Source organism: Mustela nigripes, chromosome 10 (assembly GCF_022355385.1).
Source record: "Mustela nigripes isolate SB6536 chromosome 10, MUSNIG.SB6536, whole genome shotgun sequence".
In the NCBI taxonomy this organism is placed as follows: Eukaryota; Metazoa; Chordata; class Mammalia; order Carnivora; family Mustelidae; genus Mustela; species Mustela nigripes.
Genome location: NC_081566.1, coordinates 14,192,526 through 14,214,827, shown reverse-complemented (window position 1 = coordinate 14,214,827; position 22,302 = coordinate 14,192,526). Strand labels below are relative to the sequence as shown.

Below are 22,302 nucleotides of genomic sequence, written 5' to 3'. Positions count from 1 at the left end.
GAAAACAATCACATGCCACCTTCGAGGTGCTGAAAGGATCCTAAAAGGCTGCCATCAGAGGAAATTAGACTTTACCCTGCCTTTTTGCCAACAGAGCCACCTGCTTATACATTTCAGAAATCCACCATGGTCATCCGACAAGCAAAAAAGGGGGTTGGGCGGATTTTAAAATGGAAGTTTTGCTTAGACCACAGTAAAATTCTATTTTCTTTCTCTTTTAAGGAGGAGTAAAGCTGTGACTTGTGTTGCAAAATTGCTATCAAACCTTGAACCAGTCCCTGCTGAATGCAGACGGCCACCCAAACCCCTTCTGCTCGGGCTTCCTGATTCCTGTCCTTCTAATGATGGCTCCCAGCGTCCGAGAAGAGAAAGGGCAGAGAGGTGAAGGTCTCCTTGCAGATATGGGGGAACGTCATGCATCGTGAGAAACAACACTCGCATTATTATTTTTACCTTCATATTTATGGAACGCTTGTATTTTGTTTTACGTATTCACGGCAATTAAAAAAAATGCTAAGGAACAGGCGTTAAGCGAATTAGAATACTTAATAGGGGTTTTGAACTTCTGCCAGGGGTAGACTCCAAAGCCAGTTTTCCTATTTACATTGTTGCATTCATCCATTTCCAAACATTAGAAGATCCATCTATCAGATTCTGTGTAAATCCAGCACACAGATAATTTGTAAAAAAGCTTTCTTTCAAAATGTTCTGCGGTTTTTCTCATCTCGTTGCTTTTCTAATTTTCTGATCACATAACCTTGAAGTCGAAAGACACAGCCTGTGATAATCTGTGTACACTGTCTTCATTATTATCACAGACATTTCTGGGGGAAAAAAAAAAACACACACACACACACAAAACACACACACACACACACAAAAACCCTTTCCGCCCCCACACATTCAAAGCCGCCTTTAAAGTCCCACTTTGGTCACAGTTCAATCAGATCCACATTAGTCCTACTCATCAGACAGAAAAGTGTTCATGAGCATAAGGGGGATATTGACTTTAAAAATTTACTGGCGAGGCGTTCAGAGCCTGCAGGAATGTCAAAACTCCAACCTGCATTTTGATGTTTTTGCCTCCGGTTACTCTTGACTGACATGCTTGGAGCACTTTGGTCTGTGCTCTGGCATCCATTAACTGTCCTTGACTCAATGTTACACAGGCCGTTATGGGCAGCTCGGTGCCTAATGGTTTCAGTGGATTAGACGCCCCAAGGTGTAAGGAAAACTCACGCCCCGTTTTAAGGGATCACATTGGCTATTCTTGGCTTCATTAGGGGGGCATTGTTTGATCCTAAATAATGAGAGCCTGTTAATTATTATTCTGATAATTGGGCCTCATGTGGGAGCATGGCAGAGCGCGAGGTGTTTTACAAGGAAGCAAGTTTGGAAAAGGGAGAAAGAAATGTCAAGGTTGAGGTGTCTTTGAGAGGAGTTTGTTTATATGCAAAGTGTTTTCACCTAGGTGGGGACGCTGCCGCTTGGGATGGAGGAGAGAGAAGGAGGCTAGAGCGAGCTCAGGTCTATACTTACTTCAGCTACGGCAGATTACAAAATTACTACCTTGGGCGAGCCATTCAGAAAGGCCCACCAGTCCCATGACCGAACCTGTAATTCCGCGCAAAGAGACTGGGAATTGGTTTCTCTCGGAGGAGAGAGGTATCGGGAGAAGCGGAGTCCTAGCTGAATCCCGTCTGCTCTCTGGGGGAACCGGTGAGCCTGGTTTCTTGATGTGCAGCAGGTCTTGCTTTTTTCCTCATCTGTCAAACGACAACCAAGTCCATGAAGGGTATCACAGTAAGACTGCTGCCTCGTCGGACAGAAGGGGCGGCTGTCTGTCCAGGACGCACCAACACGAACAGTGCCTGGGGTAGTGGGGAGCAGATGACTTCTGTTCCCAAGGAGGCGGCGGTGAGGGTGGGCAGGCCGGTAGGGGTGGGGTGGGGGTGGGGTGGGGATTTTCCTGGGTTAAGTTAGTCTCAAATGAACCTCTGAGATGCTGTAAACATTTTGGTTTTTCAGACAGACCCATAAGTCAAAAGGAATGCTTTGCAGTAGTAAATCTGGATTGATCTCTCTTTCCTTGGTGCGTGCTGTGTTACAGTAATCACATTCATTTTTAATTACATTTACGCCACTCATGCGATTGTGGGAGAGAAAAATCCAGAATCTGTGAATCCACACAACACTGTCCCTTTCCTGGAATCCAGATCAGAGCCCGCATGGTTTCTATCCCCTTGAAGGAGGGGTGGGGTTTCAGCCGGCGTCTCAATTTAAAAGGAGGCGAGAGGGTTTGGGGAAAGGTAAACTTGCATTTGAAGCTTTAACCTGGGTTTTTGTCAGACTTACACATACTTCAGGTTGAGCCGGCCAGCTGAGATGAGAGCTGGCCTGCCTGTCGACCAGGTGACAGTGACCGACAGGAAGAGAAGAAATAGAGAGAAGGACCATACTCATTTCGAGTACCAGTGCTATGTTCACATGACTTCGCTTGGTTCTAAATCCCACTCTTCCAATTAAACTGGAGAGACTATCAGAAGTACGTGTTCAAAACAGTTACATAGCCTGGAGCTTTGGACTTGCCGGAGCCTTCTTCATACGGCTCTGTGATTCTCTTTTGTACGTGTGAATGTTCTTTGAGATGCACCATGGGAGTTAGAGCAGGAGGAAAGGGTGGGAGGGCCAGGGCCAGTGTTGGGGAATTGAAGAGTTAGTGGCCAAAACAGGTGATCCTGTCTGTGATCTCTCAGCTGTTCCTAACAGCTTCAATGCACCTCATAGGTTCATCAAAATGACACTGCACTTCACTAGAACATGGCCTCCTAAGTGCACAGTTATTAGAAAGCAGAGCCATCTTGGATCCTGTACACAGGGAAGAATTAAAGTCAAACGTGGCCAATAGAGAGGTAGGCAGGTAGCGCCAACAGGCAAGGGGAGACCTAGCTCTCACTTGACCGCTTGTTCATTAGGTGACCTTGAACTTCACTAACAGGCTTGGTCTGATCCGTCATCTGTGAAATGAGGTTATTATATATGTCAGTCCAGAGATGTTACAAAGCCAGAATAAAGTTGTAATCACAAAGCCATTTGTTAAACCGAAATACTATGTACACATAAGGTACAACTTCCAGGTAAGTTACGACAGTAGGAAGCCTGAACACTATCCCTTCCTTCCCTCTCTGCCTCTCATCTTACTGCCTTTTTTTTTTTTTCCTTAAAGAAGCTCTACACCCATCATGGCGCTCGTACTCAAGACGGGAAGACCCAGATCGCATGCTGTGCCCACGGAGCCACCAGGTGCCCGCCATCTTGCACTTTGCAGCCTCAGCTTTTCGTTGCCGAGAGGGTCAGCCCCCTATTGAAATTTGCATGAGAAGGTCAGAGATCCCTTCCACTGGAACAGACTAATGACACTTTAGAAATAGTACCTATTATAGTGGCCTCATACACATATAGGTTAGATTTAATGTAAATCATTGAAACTAATGTTTAGTTGGAGTCTGAACACAGGGAGTCCGGCAGCAAAGAATACGTCACTTTTCCACCCCAGATTTACCGTTCCAGGTGAAGAACATAAGGCTGACTACGACAACTTTCCTTTAAACAGGGTTCTATGAGAGTTATTAAAGCTCTTTTTCCATCCTTTTTAGATTTTCATCCCATATCATTTCTTGGAATTTCAAATTCTGTTTTTTATTTAGCCATTTTCTTTGTTTAAAGATTGCATTTCTTTATTTGAGAGAGAGAGAGAGACAGAAAGAGCATGTGCATGAGCAGAGAGAGAAGCAGAGGCAGAGGGAGAAGCAGACTCCCCACTGAACAGGCAGTCCAACGTGGGGCTCGATTCCAGGACCGTGAGATCATGACCTGAGCCAAAGGCAGACGCTTAACCAACTGAGCCACCCGGATGCCCCTAGCCATTTTCTTATTATCTGTTCTGGAAAAGTTGCTTGCTGTTTCCATGAGGGACAATGAACCGTGTCTTCCTGAGATTGTTGCATTGGTATGACATTATCCTATCCAAATCTTTACATTTTATAGACTTACTGCCGTGGTTCTGCAAGGCCTTGCCTTTCACATCTGAGGGCTCTTAAGCTTTTTGGTTTGTTTTCCCGCAGAAGCTTCTCTCTCTTCTTTGCCTGAAGTTCCAATTGCCAATTTTATGAGATGTTTTACTACCTTACGATTATTACAGAAACCACGGTCTCTCTCCAGAGAGCTCACAGTTTGCTGAATTAGATGAGTGATATATCATCAAGGGCCATGGGTCAGAGACACTCCTGGATGAAAACGCTATTTTAAAAAAGGAAGAAAGCTTGGTTTATCCCCAGAACTTTTCTATTCCAAATAGGAAATCTTCCTCGGGTTTACCAGTTTGCAGTGATGTCATCTTCTGTCTTGACATTCACTAGGGCAGATGATTGCCAAGGTCTTTGGTGCCTTTGAACTTGTACAAATAGTTCCACTTCAGTGACTGTGACTCAGAAGGCAATCTCACAGCTGCTGCTCTGTCCTCTGGATGGCAGGGTATTTGTGTTTTGTGGATGAACCCTACATAGTGGATGTTATGGCAAAACATATATACATATTCTCTCTCGCTTGCTTGCTTCCAAAATAGTTATAGAATACTTCCTCTACTTTTTAGCTGAGGTTACACTGGCAACTCTTCTAAACTTAGCATTTCCCTTCGCACAGAAAATATCTGTAGTTCAAAATAGCATGCTCTTTTCCGGCGGCGTGTTCCCTAAGAAAAGGACTTTGTCTTATCTGTGGGGCCTCTTCTCCAGCTCCCTAGGTCTTGCTTACTAATGATGGCGGAGAGAAAGTCCTAAATATCGTAGGTGACACAGATGTGTCAAGGTGAAGATCCCTTTACTAATCAGCCATGACCATGGATGGGGTGGATTAAAGCCCAAGGAAATATTTCAGAATTGGGCATTTGAGTTGAATAGGAATCCAGGGTAAGCCAAGGTGGAATGTGGTTTGGAACCACACCTAACCTCACCTCGCCACTCCCATCATGCATTTATGGGCTCACTGTTATGTAAATTATCTGCGGTGATTTGGGAATGCTGGGCCAGTTCCTCCTTCCTAGAAACCCTCCTCCTCCCCTCTGCTTTGTATCCTGAGGAAAAGGGGTTGAAGAATGAAGAACGCAGGTTATTGCGCTTTGGATTATTCATGGCATCCAGTTAATGGAAAGTTGTTAATTTAGGAGAAAATCATTTTTTTTTTCCTGACCCGGAACAAAGACATGTCCATTTGATAATCACAAACAACAAAAGCCTCTCTAGCTCAACTTGTCCAAAAACTTCCGGTAGGGAACGGGCGTGGGAGGCTGATCTGGGGAGGGCATTAGGCACATCTGTGCAGACATTATCATGAATTCATTTCTCATTTTTCTTGTCCTTGTTCTGGTAGATGTAAGACCTTAAGCAAATTGGTCACCCAGCGCTATCAAATACACTTGACAGAAGACCTTATTGTTTCAGAGGAAGTATTTCGATCCCATCCTGTCGGTCAGGCTGGTTTTCTAGAGCCTCTATGACTTGTGAACAAATTTGCCGTGATTGGGAAGGGCTAACCAGGCACAGCAGGCTACGTGTGCTCCCTGTGACATGGACTAGCCAAGTTATGGCCTGAGTTATGGCCGTTCATCCCAGGTATAGCCCTTTGGTTCAATTTGAGTTACCCTGACAGTTCATGGAATAGCACAGGCTTCCTTCTCCAGAATTCTCTAATCCTCCACTCTTTCAGAGCCTGTCCCTCAACCACAAACATTTTCATCAATTCAACTAATATCTCACATCTCAGTAGAATATGCCAGGCACTATTCTAGAGGCAGGAGGTGGCTCGCTGAACCACAGAGCCAAAATTCTTGCTCTTTTTGGCTTCTATAGTTTAGAAGGGACAAAACACATAATTAATAATGTACAGCAGAAGGCAAAAATATGCAATTGCTATTGACTAAACTCAAACCTTATCTCAGGTAAGCTAGATCAGCGGAACATACTGCTTTTTTCTCTGTCATGCTTTACCCCGACCCCCATGGCTTCTTTTTCACTGGGTAAAGGCCAAGTGACTGTCCCAAAGGAAAATGGTCAAGTCTCGGGCTTTCTACAGAGATGTGCTGTCAGTCGCTGCTACTTTCTTCCTCTCTACCTCCAAAACCTTATTTGAGACAGAAAAGTTTTTTTTTTTTTTTTTAAATTTTATTTATTTATTCGACAGACAGAGATCACAAGTAGGCAGAGAGAGAGAGGAGGAAGAAGCAGGCTCTCCGCTGAGCAGAAAGCCCGATGCGGGGCTCAGTCCCAGGACCCTGGGATCATGACCTGAGCTGAAGGCAGAGGCCTTACCCCCCTGAGCCACGCAGGTGCCCCGACAGAAAAGGTTTTAACATTTGTCCCCTAAAAAGGAAATTTCTGTGTGTGTCTTTATGTCCATACATGGGGAATGGAAATCTTAGAGATTATCCCTATGACTCTATTTTACAAATTCATGCAACTCAGTGGTCCAGCTGAGACCAAGTTACCTGCATCCCCAAACTGAGACATTTCCTTAGCAGACTGGTTAGGGGTTCAGACCCAGGAATAGGAGAGAGAATATGTAGCTTGGGCCATCTGTGTGGTATCAGATGAGTGGCAAGAGTGGACCTCTTTGGAGAACTTGTTGCCATTTTGCACGATTAACTCTGAGTATCCTGTAGTTCTCATTTCCAGCCCAATTGCTATGCAGCTCTGGTAAGTGTGTGCACAGGCGTGTGGGAAGGGAATCCAGGGAGGAATGGAATTTTTGTGGCTTTAGTGTTGGTTTGCTTTGTGATTTTTAAACTCAGTAGAAGTGTACAACAGGAAATATGTCAAATTTAGGTGCACCTTGGTGGCTCGGTTGCTTAAGCGTTCGACTCTTGGTTTCAGCTTTGGTCATGATCTCAGGGTTTTGAGACTGAACCCTGTATTGGCCTCTGTGCTGTGCATGGAACCTGTTTGAGATTCTCTGTCTCCTACTCCCTCTGCCCCTTACCTGCCCCCCTACCCCCACATACAAAGAAATAGGTCAAGATTAGCAGAATTTTGTAGTAGATATAGAAGATTTTGATATACATCTAAGTGGATGGCAAACAATAGCTTCTATCATTGTTAGTTTGACGTACCTAGTCAGTAAATAAAATCTTTGATGTAGATTTACTGTGCTGCAGAAGAACAGAAACTATTTGTCTTTTGGTAACACGCATTTTGCCCCGATTTAGAGCCAGCATGTTCCCTAGCCTGCATCTGCAGTGTCATCAAGTAAAGGAAAGGTGGGTGGTCACTACACGTCATTTCCATAGCTTGAGCCAAACCAATGGCTCTGTGATTCATAAAGTGCTAAGTCATTCAATTCGAGAAGGAAATAAAGACGTTTTTGCAGAATGGATCATTTGATCTGGTAGTCCTCTATACATGGTCCCTCTGTTTTCCTCATGCCACATAAGGCAGATTGAATGTGAAATTATGAAGCAATCAAACCATGTCTCCAGTCTCCTCTTGCTTCTCCCTCCTAAATTTAATTCCCTTCCACTTGTGTCCTGGCCTCCACTCTGTCATCATTGTCTAGTTTCTCGGCTCTACAAGGACCTCCCTGTTCCACAACTTGATTTGACATTTCTTTTCATTGTTCCATACAAGTACAATTTATTGAGTACTTGCTTCATACCAGATTCTCCATCAGACCCTTGGGATGATTCTCTCAAACACCAATAGGTAGGTGCTGTGATGAGCTCCACTTGTTAGATTTTCTAAATATTGCAAAAATTTTATATGGTATTATGTCTAAAGAAGAACTCTTCCCCCCGCCCCCAATCCCAGTTCCCTCATTCACCTTGTTTTCAAATCAGCCCCCCAGAGCCACTTTTGATTCCTTTCATTTTCTCATCCCCATATCTAGTCCAGCAAGAAGTACTGTCAACTCCTTATTAATACTGATCTCAAATGTGACCATTTCTTAGAAGCTTTATTGTTATCCCCCAAATTAAAAGAAGACTTTGCATTGATAGTTCTTCTCCCTTGAATATTCCTTCTTCATACTTTCCCTCTGGCTCACACTATCTTTTCATTAAGATAAAATGTCACCAGTTAAGTAAAAATGTCACCTTCTCAAGGAGATTTCCTTGCCTATCTTCACATTCTCTTGGATTTAGTTATTTTTATGTTAGCTTTCACTACTTCTTCCTACTACTTATTCTATTGTTTCTCTGTTTCTATTGTCTTCCCTGATAAAATGTAAACTTCATAAGGATAAAAAATTCGTCTCTCTTAACTACCTATAACAAGGCCTGACACAGAATAAATATGCAATAATACTAATTAGTGAGTAAACAGATGAGAAAACACAAGCCAACAGAAATTAAGTAAACTGGGTGCCTGGGTGTCTCACTTGGTTAAGCGACTGCCTTTGGCTCAGGTCATGATCCTGGAGTCCCGGGACTGAGTCCTGCATCAGGCTCCCAGCTCCACGGGGAGTCAGCTTCTCCTCCTGACCTTCTCCCCTCTCATGCTCTCTCTCTCTCTCTCTCTTAAATAAAGAAAATCTTAAAAAAAAAAAAAAAGAAATTAAGTTAACCTGCCCAAGGTCACACAGCTGGTAAGTGTATAAGCCTCTATCAGCCTGTCTTTTAATTTATGATGCTAAGTTACACCCTCTTTTACTCCCCATCAATTCACCCCCACATCCCAGCCTCTTCATTCTAGTTTCTTAAGAAATCCAGAGTCTAGTCTAATTCTCGCCATGTAAGCATGCTCCTTCTCATAGAAAAGTAGACTTCTTGGGGCCTGGGTGGCTCAGTAGGTTAAGCCTCTGCCTTTGGCTCAGGTCATGATCTCAGGGTCCTGGGATCGAGCCCCACATCGGGCTCTCTGCTCAGCGGGGAGCCTGCTTTCTCCTTTCTCTCTCTCTGCCTGCCTCTCTGCCTACTTGTGATCTCTGTCTGTCAAATAAATAAATAAAATCTTTTTTTTTTTTTTAAAGTAGACTTCTTTAAAAAGATGCTTAAGGATGGTAATTTGTTTATGTGAATGAATGAACTCTGCTTCCAATTAAAATTCCAATCCCTAAGGAAGAAGAATTGGAAGAATTGGGAGACATTTTAGCAGGCTGTGTGTTTTTTGGTGGGTGGGGAGGAACTTCGAGGTGATGAAGCATGTCCTTGCCTCAAACCACACCAAGAAGTTGGGTCCATCTATGCAAAGACTACACTAGGATCATCTTCACACACTCAGACTTCACACACACAACAAATACATATCAAATAGCATTGGAAAGCTGTTTCATGCATATTCTCTGCTTGCCACCTTCCAAATGAGCAGGTGAGGTTCCTTATTCTCACCTTACAAAAGAAGGAGCAGAGTCTCTGCTGGCTAGCTACCTCCGTCCACAGACGCCAGGCCAGGAGAGCAGAGCACGAGGTGACGGTTGTATCTTCTGAGTCCTCTCAAAAGGTTTCTGTTCACTGTTCCATAACATGATTTCCTTCCCATGTGGTCCCTTTAACAGCATGGAGTATGGAGGTAAGAAACTATGTATTAACAGAGGGGAACAGCTATAAAGTGTGGTTAGTGGGGGGGGGGTCATCTTTTTATCCAAAATAGAACAATTTTATTATAAACTTGAAAGTGGATGCTATGGTGTGAAAAAGTGTATGTGTGTGTGGTGGTGGGGGGGACTTTTTCTGCTTCAGAATTTCTGATCCTTTGTCCCCAGCAACTCCCTGCTCTCTCTGTCCATCCTCGACTCCGCTGTTCAATCTTCCTTTCCTCCCTCCCTCTGCACTCCTCGTCTCCTTTCTTCCTTCTTCCGTTCCTTCCTTTTCCCCCTCCGTCTTTCCTTTTCTCATTTAATTGTTGGACAAAGTGGAATAAAGGGTAGAAATACTTTCTTGACCCAAAGTTCTTTGTCTTATCCCTTACAGAAAAATCCCAATTCTGGTATTTATTCATAGAGACTCAGCCGCAGGCTGGGAGGTTTGTTCCCTCCGTCACCGTCACCCTCACCGTCGTCATCATCATCGTCATCATTGTGGCTGTTTCCGTTTTATTAAGCACCTGCTATAGGGCATGCAGTGTGATGACGGCGTTACGTTTATTGTATCATTCTAATGTTGAAAAGCAGAATGAGGTACTACACCCATTTTACAGATAAGAAAACTAAATCTGAGTCATGTGTCCAGGTAAACACTGCTCGTAAGTGTAGAACAAGGTTCTAAAATCACAGATGATTTAGAAACTTGTTTTAATCACTCCATCAGGTCTTAACATCCCATCTGTATATGCATATCCCCATCCCTTCCAGATACCACGGATCATTCATGGTAGTTTTATTACTGGGCCCAGAGTCTTTCTTAATTCAGTCCTTCAGGCTACTGCTAGCACTTGTTTAGGGTTGGCATGGAGATAAAATTATTCTCATCGCTGGTTTTATTGCAACAAAACAGCTCTCATCTGCAGGGCTAGAGATCTCATGATTTTGTTCTGGGTTTATTTTCTTGTCTTATAAAGTCGTCATAGTCCCGGTATTTCCAGAGTAGACCTCTTGACAGCTCTAAACATGCTCTCCCTCATTTTTGGACTTAACCCCCCCTTTCTATTTCAAAAACCTATGAGGCTTCCAGGAGTCCTTCCCTTTCTCCAGTTATAAGCAGATCGCTTAGGATCATGGATCAAAACCCCAACCTACTTGGTAATCATCCACAGCCAAGTTGATGTAGCTACTTTTATAAAAAGAGGTTCAAGGCATAGGCTGTTTGATGCTGCCCTTGACAATGTACGTAATGAAGTAGCAGGCACAGGCTACTAGATCGTTAAAGAGAAACAGATGGTCAAATGTATCCGACTGATTTCAAGGAGGTGGCATCGCGCATCACACACAAGTGAAATGTTTTGCCCCGACCACGTCTGAATGTACAGCTTCACCTTTTTCGTATCATTGACTTCCATGAAGTATGTCAGGGATTAGCAATTATTTCCTCCACACCAGTATCTTGAGGCCCTGAGGGGATACGGGAGAGGGAGGATGAGAGAAACCCACTACTACATGCTATCGGGAAGTTTCTGTAGGAAGTTCGGCGCAGACTCGGGTATTCGGGTAGGAGAGCGGCCCAGAGGAAGGCCGGTGAGGCCAGCAGCAGGAATCTGCTAAATCGTGACTTGCATCTTTGGAAGCCAGAGTTCACTTCTCCCTGCCGAGAAGCCCCATCCACTCTTCACTCTCCAGCTTTTCCATCTGCGGGTCTGCCCCAGAGGGCTGAGCACGGCCCCGGGCTCCCGCCACTGGGTCTCAGTCCAGCTGTGCCACATACTTGCTGTGTCACCTTTGACGAGTGGCGGAGAAGTCCTCCAAAGCTCAGCAGCCTCATTACTTGGAGGGCTGATTCTCAGCCCTCTTCGGGAATCAGAATCATCCAGAGAACTTTTAAAAATACAAGTGTCCGTAGCCTGGCCTCTGCCTATTGGCTTAGAGGCTGTGGGAAGGAGGTCGGGAGATCTTCACGAAGGTCCTTGGGAGCGTCAAAACCACTGGACTGTGTGATCTGAAGGTCCCTTGTGGTTCTGGCCAAGTTCACGTCTCCGAGTTTCCAAGCAGATAGCAGGGTTAATCAGTTGAGTTTGCTCGGGTGGACCCAGCTTTAAGCCATCCACTTAGGGGCCCGTGCAGGTCCTCAGGGTTTGGTTGGAAAGCTCAGAGTTGCCAGTCCTTGGGAAAGAGCAGAACATGAGACGACCTCATCCTTGGTAAGAGTTGGCGATGTTTATCCGGCTGTCGGCATCAAGTGGGTGCTCCAAGTATTAGAAAGTCAGTGAAAGTGAGCTGGTAATTAGCTGAGCGGCTGCGCTGGGAGAGGTCACTTCAACCCCTCCGTGACAGGAGAGCTTCCCCTTCTCTGCAGAGGAGCGAAACCTTGCAAGCGGCCGAGCTTTTTCCCTTCCCACTGGCCCTCCAAACAAAAAGGAACTTCTCCAGGAAACTCTCCCTCGGAATTCAAAAGGAACAATAGACTCGGATTTGATTTAATTCTGAAATCAAGGTCACCAGAAAGTACTAGAGCTCTTATTTGTGTGGTTTGGGTGGGTTTTTTGTTTTGTTGTGTTTTTGTGTTTTTGTTATTTTGGGAGGGTTTTGTTTTTTGTTTTTTGGTTGTGGTTTTTTTTTTTTTTTTTTTTTTACATCTTTCTTTTCATTTGCTGGTCCTGTCATCTCCGGAGCTGTGTATGTTACTGATCCTGCCTGTATTCAAAGCTGTTATTAAGTGGAGTCTTTTAGATTTTAGAGAAATGATAATGGTTCCAAAGATGACAGAAAGTGGCAGCTGGTGACAAAAAAAACCCTTGATAAGACGACAACAGTAAATCAAACTACCGCCACTTTTTCGTTTCATGTTTGTTAATACCACCTCGCCTTTTGAAGTTTAAAGCAAGGTTCAAAAAAGCCAGGTGCTGAATCATAATATTAAAGCAAGTAAGGAGCTCCATGAAAGCGAGGAGATCTGAGGGGGGAAGCAACAAACACAGCTTTCAACTGCCTTTTGTCGGCCTTTCTGCAGATGTCACCAGTGGTTATCCCAGCAGAGGGTTCGGCTTGTAGCAGCGCCGCTGGCTGATTCCCGCTCTGCGTTTCAAGTGTCAATCAAAAAGGAAGGACGCAGCTTAGGTCCTGGTCATTGTCCTGTGAAAAGAGCCAAGCATTTAACATTGATTTAGCTCCCTCAATATACAAAGATAGAGCCAGCTTTGTGCATCGAAAAGGGCCTTTGGCAAGGTTGCTTGTAGAGCAATTCCGTCGCATCTGATGCGCCTTGGTTTAGCTGTCACACCGCGGTGTCTGGAGCCCTCTGAAAAGTTATTCAGGACTGAGTGAGCAAATTAAAAAGAAATCACACATTCCCCCCGCAAGAGCGGTGCCGGTTGGGGAGAAGGCCCATCGGTGTCTCCTGGTCTTGAGGACCTTTTAAATGAGAACAATACGTGCCCCGCGCTTCTGAGATGGGGACTCGGAGCGAGCCGGGAAGGAAGCCGGCCGAGACCCGAGCTCGCAGGTGCACCCTCCGAGGGGGCGGCTGCGTCCACCACGTCTGTTCCTCCAACTTCATTCTAGTCTGTTCTTCCGGGCTGAAAGTTCAGACTGGGCTCCTGTTGCGCCTTACCTTTATGTATCCATTTCCCGGGAGCAGACTCCAGACCCGCCCGCACGGGGCGTGGGCGGGGTGGGGGAGGGGACGCCGGGGATGGGGGGGGGGCGTGACTACAACAACCGCTGAGTTTTACCAAAGGACCTTGTGGTTGCTGTAGCTCTTTTCCTTCTTTTCTGTTTTTTTAAAAATTAATTAGTTGAGCAATTATTTTCTGCAGTAGAGTGGACGCACGCTGCTGCGTTAGTTTCAGGTGTACAGCGTAGGGCCCGGTCCGGTCTCTATGGGAGGCTGTGCTCACCACAGGTGCAGCCCCCACCTGTCCAACCCCAATACCAATACAATGCCAATACCGTTGACCACATTCCTCTAATCTCTGTATTCGTTTTTCTCCTCCTCTTCTTCATTCTTCTTGCCTTTGCTTTCCCACGCAGTATACAATTACAGAATTAGAGTTCGGCCTGGGATTTTACTTTTTGACTGCTTGGTCGGGGGCCATGCGGACCCAGTCAGGCCCACGCATGGTTGCGCTTCTCATCTTCCACATCTTTTCCTCCTCATCAGGTGAGAGTCAAGCTCCCTGAAACTTAACTAAGCGCAGGACTTGGGATCCCTGGTGCTTGAGACAGTGTAACACCTGGGACCGGGGCTTCCTGAGCGACCCGGTGGGCTCCTGTATTTCCCAGCTTCTCTGCAGCTGGTTTGGAGAGCTGGGATGAGTCTGAGCTCATGGGAACCTGAACACAGTGTGGTATCCCTTCTGCTTTGAGATACTAGTCATCAGTATGCCTTGTCTATCCTTATCCCAAGCAGACTCTCCACTGAGCTCCCAGCCTGATGGGGGGCTTTGTCTCCTGACCCTGAGATCACGACCTGATCCAAAATCCGGAGTCAGATGCTTAACCCCCTGAGCCACCCAGGTGATCCTCAGCTATCCTTTCTGCCCCTTTAAAGGCTGTGTGTTGAGATGGCAGAGCCTGAAAATAGAAGCAACTGTTATCCCTGAGTAAAGGCAAGGTACCCCGGAGAGTCACCTGCCCGCAGTGGATTTCGTGTGAGCAAGAAGAAATAAAGCTTTTTTGGGTTAAACCATGAAGTGGAGTCTTACCTATTATGTTCTGATATGCCCCGTTTAGCTAGAAATAGCCTGATTAGGCACTCCTCAAAAAGGGGTGGTTCTGAAATTTTGGCTAGACATGGAGCTTTTTCCAGCTGCTGATCTAACCTGTGCAAATACAGCGAGATGGTAAATGGAAACACAACAATACAAAAATGGTTTATTTTCCATTTAGCCAAAGTTCTGAGTCCTCAGCAATGAATAGTCTGTCATACTGAGAAATCACCTCTCCGTTTATGCCCACTCATACCCTCAATTCCTTTGCCAAATTGTCCTTTAGCTGCATCTGCCTGTCAATAGCTTGACTAAGAATAAACCAAAGCATCTGCCTTTTTCACTCTTGAGCCCTGTGTGACTTACAGGAAACGAACCAGCCATGTTGACGAGTGTCACCGCTGATTTTCGGTCTCCACTCTCAGCCGCCCCTCGAAATGCCAATTGGCGGGTTTCATCACTTGCCCTTAGTTTGGTCCTCTTCGCAGATTATATTACTTTGGATTTCACAGCTAAACAACAAGGGTAATTGACAAGGCTTCCCTAAAATTTTTATCCGCAGCTCACAAGCTTTTCTGTTCTTTCCTCCACTGTCTCAAAGGATTCCTCCTTTCAGCCAAGGATGAGCCACACAGCTGTCTCCTGGAACTCATCTCCTAGGACTTTGCTTTATGAATTACTACGTCTTTTATTACTGGAATTTCCAACTCCAATATGCCCATCTTTCCAGCACAGAAACCAAGCCCGCTACATAGGTTTTTGGGTTGAATGACCTTCACGGATAGTCTCCTATTTCTCATTCCCCAGCTACTCCCAGACCCACAACAATCTGCTTTCTGTCTTCTCCGTTTAAGCCAACAACCTCCATGTTCCTGCCCAGGAACATTTAGATGGTTTTCTTATCTACACCTATTGGTTCCATGTAGACCTTTGCCCCACTGCTTTCTCACCACTTTCTCCAGCCTTTGCTTCCATCATATGATTTCCTCCCAGCTTGCCATCGTCGTCTCTGGCTTCTCTTTCCCACTTTCTTTACTAGATTCCTGTCCCCTTGAACACCAGCCCTCCCTGAGTGTCGTCTCTTGAGCTCTGACGGTGGCCCTTTTTCTTTTCCAATTCATGATTTTTGAGAGAGCCTTCATCGTGCAGGCTGGATTCTGGGAAAGGACTAGGTTAAAAAACTCAAAATAATCAAATTATTAACAGAGAAGTCTTCTTGGCCCAGATTTTAGCTCTGTAATATACTACTAATTCCCCCAATACAATTGGGTTGTAGCTTTGTGAATAGATACGAGTCAGATTGCACCAATGACTGGCCTCCCCCTATTTGTAGGGTGCTAGAGCTCTGTGCAGAGCTTCTGCAGGTGAAGTTCCTTAGTTGTTTTTTTTTTTTTTTTAAGGTTTTATTTATTTATTTGACAGACAGAGATCACAAGTAGGCAGAGAGGCAGGCAAAGAGAGAAGGGGAAGCGGGTCCCCCACTGAGCAGAGAGCCCAGGACCCTGGGATCATGACCCCAGCTGAAGGCAGAGGCTTTAACCCACTGAGCCACCGAGGCACCCCAGAGTTTCTTAGGTTTGGGACATCCCTTGTGCTATCTAGTGCTGATAGAGGACAGTTTGTCAACAGGTTACTGCTTCTTGCCCCAATGCTTTGGAAAATACACTTAATCACCTGTGAACTTCTGAACTCAAGTACCTACTTAAGGATCAAGCTCAAAGCAAGTCTATGAGAAAGAAAATGATACACCTTTCTTTTGCTCTGTTCTAGAGATATATCTGTAAAGACAATCTTGCTTGACTCTTCATTCTGCTTTACATCTTTTCAATAGAGAAATCCTTCACTGCTGTCTATCTATGAAAAGTAGGCTCTGCACCTGATGTGGGCCTTGAACTCATCACCCTGGGATCGAGAGTCTCATTTTCTACCAACTGAGCCAGCTGGGCACCTCCAAAATTCTTTATTGCTTTTTAATGTTTACTAACATCACTCAGTATTTATATGTGACTGTTTAGCTTCAATTTGACTTTAAACTCCGTGAATCAGAGAGTGTGTTCTCTGTTCCTTACGGCCTTATACCCCATTCCTAGACACCCTCATGAACACGTACCCACACTCACACTGACTAAGACCTCATTCTAGGGACATAGGGATGGTCTCCTCCTCCTTCTTACTGTGGACACAAAATGCTTCTTTACTGTAAGGATAATCTGACACCTTCCTTTCTTTCTTTCTAGAGAGAGCACGGGCGAGCTGGGGTTATTAGGGGTGAAGGGCAGGGAGGTAGGAAGAGAGGGAATCTTAAGCAGGCTCCGCACCCAGTGTGGAGTCTCATGTGTGGCTTGATCCCACGATCCCGAGATCATGACCTGAGCTGAAATCAAGAGTCAGACGCTTCACCGAGTGAGACACCTGGTGCCCTTGATGCCTTTATTCTTGAAAAAAATAAGCATGTTCGCCCTTTCAGAAGCTGAAGTTCTCTGGGCATCCCATGAAGCAACGCGTCCAACCCTTTTGACTGAAACTGTTAGTCTGGTGCAGCAAGTCATCAACTTGAAGTGATTGGTTCTCACGGGTTACACAACAATACACACTGATTTTGTGACTTCCTCCCAAGCTTCCTAGCCATCGTGACAACTCAGCTTTCAGTCTTGTGCTGCGATTCATTGTCAAGCTTTTACTAAGTTGTTAAACCACCACAGGCAGCAAAGGCAGCAAGTCTGCAGTCCGAAAAAGGTGAAGTCACAGGACCTTAAAAGGCAAAGAAGGAAAAATACTATGACTCCTCAGACAAGCCAAGGCAGATGTCCTATAACAGGTGACTTTGTTGACCCTGCCTGGGTGTATCAGCTCTGAGCACTGATGGCCAGACTGACAGAGGAGGAGGGAGACTTGCTCGAGATAGGAATCATCTACACATGGAGTTTATTAAGGGCTTAAGGGGCCCTTTGGGACTTTCCACCATAAGACTATTGTCTCCCGCCAGCCTCTCAGTTGCTGTGCCTCCTTAGGGCACTCGGGGCCACAGTGGAATGGGAATCTGATTTCACCACACCTCTGCCTCTGGTGACAACTTCTCACCCTGCACTGTGCTCCTGAAAGGGGAAATACTTCTTGCAATTTTGGGCAGCAATTGAGACATATCCTGACTGGTTCTCCACACTCGTTCTTCAGGTGTACAGGATGAGAACTCTGAGTTTCTAAGGACTGGTAGATCAAGAAGAAAATGGAGACCACCACTCTCTTGACCCCTCTGAACACCCAAACCAAACACTGGAATGCTAAGGAAAGTGCCCGGAGTGTCCAGAAAACTCGATAGGGTGTTGTAACTCACGTGGAGTGAGTAGGGGCAACCCCACGTGAGTGGTTTCGATATGGGTTTCTCAGCGACTAGAGACTGAATCTGACCATGGCGTCCTTCCCTCAGGACAATGATCCCTTTGCTCAGAAGACACCAAGTCACAGCCAAGGGGTCAGGGACACTGCTCGCCCTTCTCATCCTGCACCCTCGCCTCAGTCTGCTTCTGCCTGAGCCATACTTCATGGATCTTTGCTGCTGGGAGACCTCAGGCTCACTCTGCGTCTCCAGCGTGCACAGGTCTGGTGCCCCTTTGACTCGTGGGAAGCCAAGAATTTTGTGTTCACCTCCTATCACCTAAGCAACCAAAAGAAAGTGCAGAAAAAGAGACAGAAAGAGCAAGGTGTTGGGGGAAACAAAACAAAAAACAAAGAAAGACTAAGATCACATAGTTGAAGACATGTAAGTTAAAAAAAAAAATCTTTGTCTAGCATTCTGACTGATCCCATCTTTAGTGCCCTGAGAAAGGCAATTTGACGTGGGGCTGGAGAAGCAGGGTGTGGAAAGGAGGGGAGAAGGCTGCATTTCAGTACAAGCCCACGCGAGTTGTGATTCGTACGAAGACCTGGCCTTGCTGTTATTTGATTTATTGCAATTCACCAGAGCAGTCAAAACTGGTATGAAATCCTGCATTCCACCTGATCTGGAATAAACTAGTCACCATTTGGCCTTTGCTGTGTCGACAGCAGACACAGATCCGTCACTGGGGCAGTTTGCTTCATAATTCATGGGTAGCTTCTTCTACACCCCACTTCTGAGAAGCAAGTGAAATGAAGACTCTGGAGCCGCCAGCCTGGTCTTTTCAGGGGGGTGGGGTGTGCAGCAGTGGCACAGGGTTCCAGATGGGACTGTGGTCTCCATGGCCCAGGGGCAGCCCTGATTCCAGGATCTGCTACCTGAGTGGTCCAGGGCAATCTTCTCCTTGCACCCCTCAGTGACCTCAGCTGTAAAAGGACAATGGCGGTGATGACGGTACCTGCCCCATGTGCTGTTGCACGGATTAAGTCAGATGACGTGCAGAAAACACTGGAAACTATACCCGGCACATATCGGCTGGTCATCTGATACAGTATAGCCATTACCATTAGTTTACAGCAACTTATAGTAAATATCCTTCATCGTCAGTAGACAACTATTTCATGTGGGAGATTAAGAAGGCAATTAGTATATGATAAATAATGTCAAGCAGATTTGCTATATAAAATGGGGGAGATGGAGATCAGAGAAGAAAATTCCATGATTAAATTAATCTATTATTTCATTGCTCGGAGATAACTCATGTTAATATTTGGATGGGTACTATCATACACACACACGTGTCTATGTATATACGTTATATTTATATAGACTATGTCAATATTTACATTTATATTTATAAATACTTCTATTGTGCACACACACACAAACACACATACATATGTATTTTATTTCATAGGGACTATACAATATGTATTATTTATGTGGACCTGCCCTAGAGATTTAAGGAAAGAGGGTGCACCGTGAACACTGTTGGGGCCCCCAATTTTTCTCAACTGCCTTCTCTCAGGTCTTTGCTTAGATGGTCTGTGCGAATACGTCCTCTCTGGGTCCCCTAAATAAAATAGTACCTCTCAGAACCTTCTGTCCCCTGGCCCCGCTTTATTTTCTAGGAGGCAACTCTTGGTTCGTCATCTTTCTTTGCCGCAAGGGCATGAGCTTTGGCCACTATGGCCCAGCCGCTCCTCGTCCAGCACTGGGTCATGGTCCTGGCTCCCTGGGTGTTGTGGACAGAATGCAAATTCAACTCCAACTTTTCCCTCCACTGCTTACACTTGCCCAGCAACTTTGGGCCAGGTTTCTTCTGTCATCAACTCCTACGCTCCGAGAAGATGCAAACTAATGTTCATCCTTTTCCGAACAAGGCATAGAGAGGGTGATTCTGCTAGCGAAGGCACACACAACAGAGTTCACAGTGAAGTACAAATGATTCTTTAGCGCCCGCCATTTGGGAGTTCATCGTGGAAGGTCTATGAACTCCGTCACCTGTGGAAAGGCAAACACTTGGTTTATACATCTGGTTCACCACCTGCTTGTGTCTCCCCTGCGTGTCTGGTGTTCTGTTTACCTGCCCAGTTTACCATTGGAATGCCAGTCCTTAGCTGGCCCCAGAGCTCTTTCTGGGCCTTTCCCCAGCATCTAGTAGACAGCCTTGTTTTGGGAAAGAGCTGAGCAGAAGGGTGCATGGATGAGGGAACCAAGTCAGCTCTTCCTTTTTTTATTCTGAAAGCATGCTAAATCAGTCCTCTGATTGTACCAAGGAGGACTGGAAACGAATGGAAAGTTGACATTTGGGAGTCAGGATTGATTGATTTTTAAAGATTTTATTTATTTGAGAGAGAAAGCATGAGCAGGGGGGACAGGCAGAGGGAGAGGGAGAAGCAGGCTCCCTGCTGAGCAGAGAACCCGATGCGGGGCTCGATCCCAGGACCCCGAGATCATGACCTGAGCCAAAAGGCAGAGGCTTAACCCACTGAGCCACCCAGGCGTCCCAGGAGTCAGGATTTAATTCCCTGACAAGTGACATCTGTCTCACCTCTAACCCCAAACCCTCTTCTCTCCAAGTAGAAGAAGAGCTACCCTGTAACCGATTTACTGTAGCCAAGCTGTCAATATTCATTATGGTTTTTACTCTGATAACTTGCTGAAAGGACAGTGAATGTTCCTGGGAGATGAGATCCTGACATCACCTCCACAGGGCACAGTCGGGAGGGGGGGGAGCGGTTCCAAAGCCAAGATGTGGGCGTCTGGAGGAAGAGCTGTGCAAATAGAGAAAATACAGAGCAAGAGAAAAGAGAGAAAGTAGGAGTGAGCCGCCGCTCAGAAAGTTTCATCCAAGAGGCGGGCTCAGGAAGGGCAGTGTGACGGTTCGGCTTTATGTCAGTTTGGAGAAGCTGCCGTCCTCAGTTCGTTAATCAAATGTCAACACGGGTATGGCTGCAGAGGTATTTTTAAAATGTGAATAACGTCTACAATCAGCTGTCTTTAAGTGAAGGAAATTATCTTCAGTCCAGTGGGTGGGCCTTACCCAAGTCAGCTGAAGGCCTTAAGAGCAATAACTAAGATTTCTCAAGAGAGAAGGATTTCTTTTTTTAAAAGATTTTGTTTATTTATTTGACAGACGGAGATCACAGGTAGACGGAGAGGCAGGCAGAGAGACAGAGAGGAGGAAGCAGGCTCCCTGCTGAGCAGAGAGCCTGATGCGGGGCTCGATCCCAGGACCCTGAGCTGAAGGCAGAGGCTTTAACCCCCTGAGGAGCCCCGGAAGAAGAATCTCTACCTCTTGACTGCAGCATCAGCTCCTGCCCGAGTCTCCAGCCCTCCAGCTTGCCTTGTGGATTTTGGACTTGCCAGCCTCCTCAATCATGTGAGCCAACTCCCTAAAATAAATTCTGTTATTCTGTCTCTCTGGAGAACCATGACTGATACACTCGGGAGGCAGGGGCTACTCAGAGGAGGGAGAGAGTTACACGGGGACCACCAAGGAAGGAGGAAGGAGCTCAAAGATATTCCTGTTGCTACTGTCAGAAAGGAAGGATGTGCCACGTGAAGGAGTATTTGAGACATGAAATGGGCCTGGGACACAGTGTGAATAAAGAATAGTGCCCTTGCCTTGGGCCAAGGTGGCTGACGGGAATCACTTGGACTTCAGTGGGTGTCAGGGCACGTGTCGTGGTCACCAGCATAGGCTTTACACTTTCCCAAAGCTCTCGTCACGCTTCCTCATTGGGTTCTCATCCCAACCCCGCAAGCTGGCAAGGGCAAGGTTCACATGCCCATTTCACAGATCAGAAAGTAAAGAGCCACTGGGTATCCCAAGGCTGGGGACTCGTGCACACAACAGGGGAGATTTACCTTGAAGAGACAGAATGGTGCTTCGAGTCTGAGATGAGTCAAGAGGCTGGGGTCAAGCCCTTCCGCATCCACCTTGGCACCAATAAAGGGCATCTGAGAAATTATCTACTTGAGAATGGTCTTGAAGGCCTTCCCCGTTGATGAGGAGACATTTCACAGGAGAACTGAAGCGGAAAGGCTTTGGAGGACAGTGTCTTTTCAAGGGGACGTTGAGTGGTGGGAACAAAAGTTACCCATCGGCAAAAACAGCTGGGGAGCCATCTGTCTGGGAGAAGCCTCCGGCCGGTTTCATTACCCCTTTTCCTGCATTTGTGAGAGGCCTGGCCGCCAAGGGGAGGCGGTTTATAGCAGAGGGAACAGAAGGAAACCAGTTGGCCCTTGTATAACCTTGGCCTCATTAGCATCGAACCAAAGCCCACTGCGCTATTGACTTCTACTAAATCTCCACCCATCAGGATTTCCCCGAGCCCTGCTTCAAGGGTGTTCAGACCCCAGACAGGGCCTTCCTGCTCCCCCCATCCCCAGCTTTGTGATTCGGGAGTGGCTCCTCCCCACCCATCACAATCCAGTGCTCCCAAACCACTCCATCTTGCGGGAGCGAAAGTGGGGGAGGGGGAAGGAAACCTTCCGGGTCCCCTCTCTGAAACTCTCCCCTCTCTCACTCCAAAGGGCCAAACAAATCAGCCCTGGAAAGGCAGTTCAGCAAATGAAGTGTCCACAATTACATTTCCAACTGTTTTGCAAACTTTTATTTCTGTACAGCAAATGACACAT

The 22,302-nt window shown here is 46.1% G+C and overlaps 1 long non-coding RNA gene across 1 annotated transcript; it reads left to right on the top strand.

The window, feature by feature from the left end:
* The first annotated feature begins 1,613 nt into the window (after positions 1 to 1,613).
* On the top strand, positions 1,614 to 21,036 carry LOC132026075 (uncharacterized). Its single transcript, XR_009406758.1, has 3 exons — positions 1,614 to 1,719; positions 3,227 to 3,303; positions 20,795 to 21,036. It is a non-coding gene; the product is annotated as an uncharacterized LOC132026075 (long non-coding RNA).
* Positions 21,037 to 22,302: the final 1,266 nt, after the last annotated feature.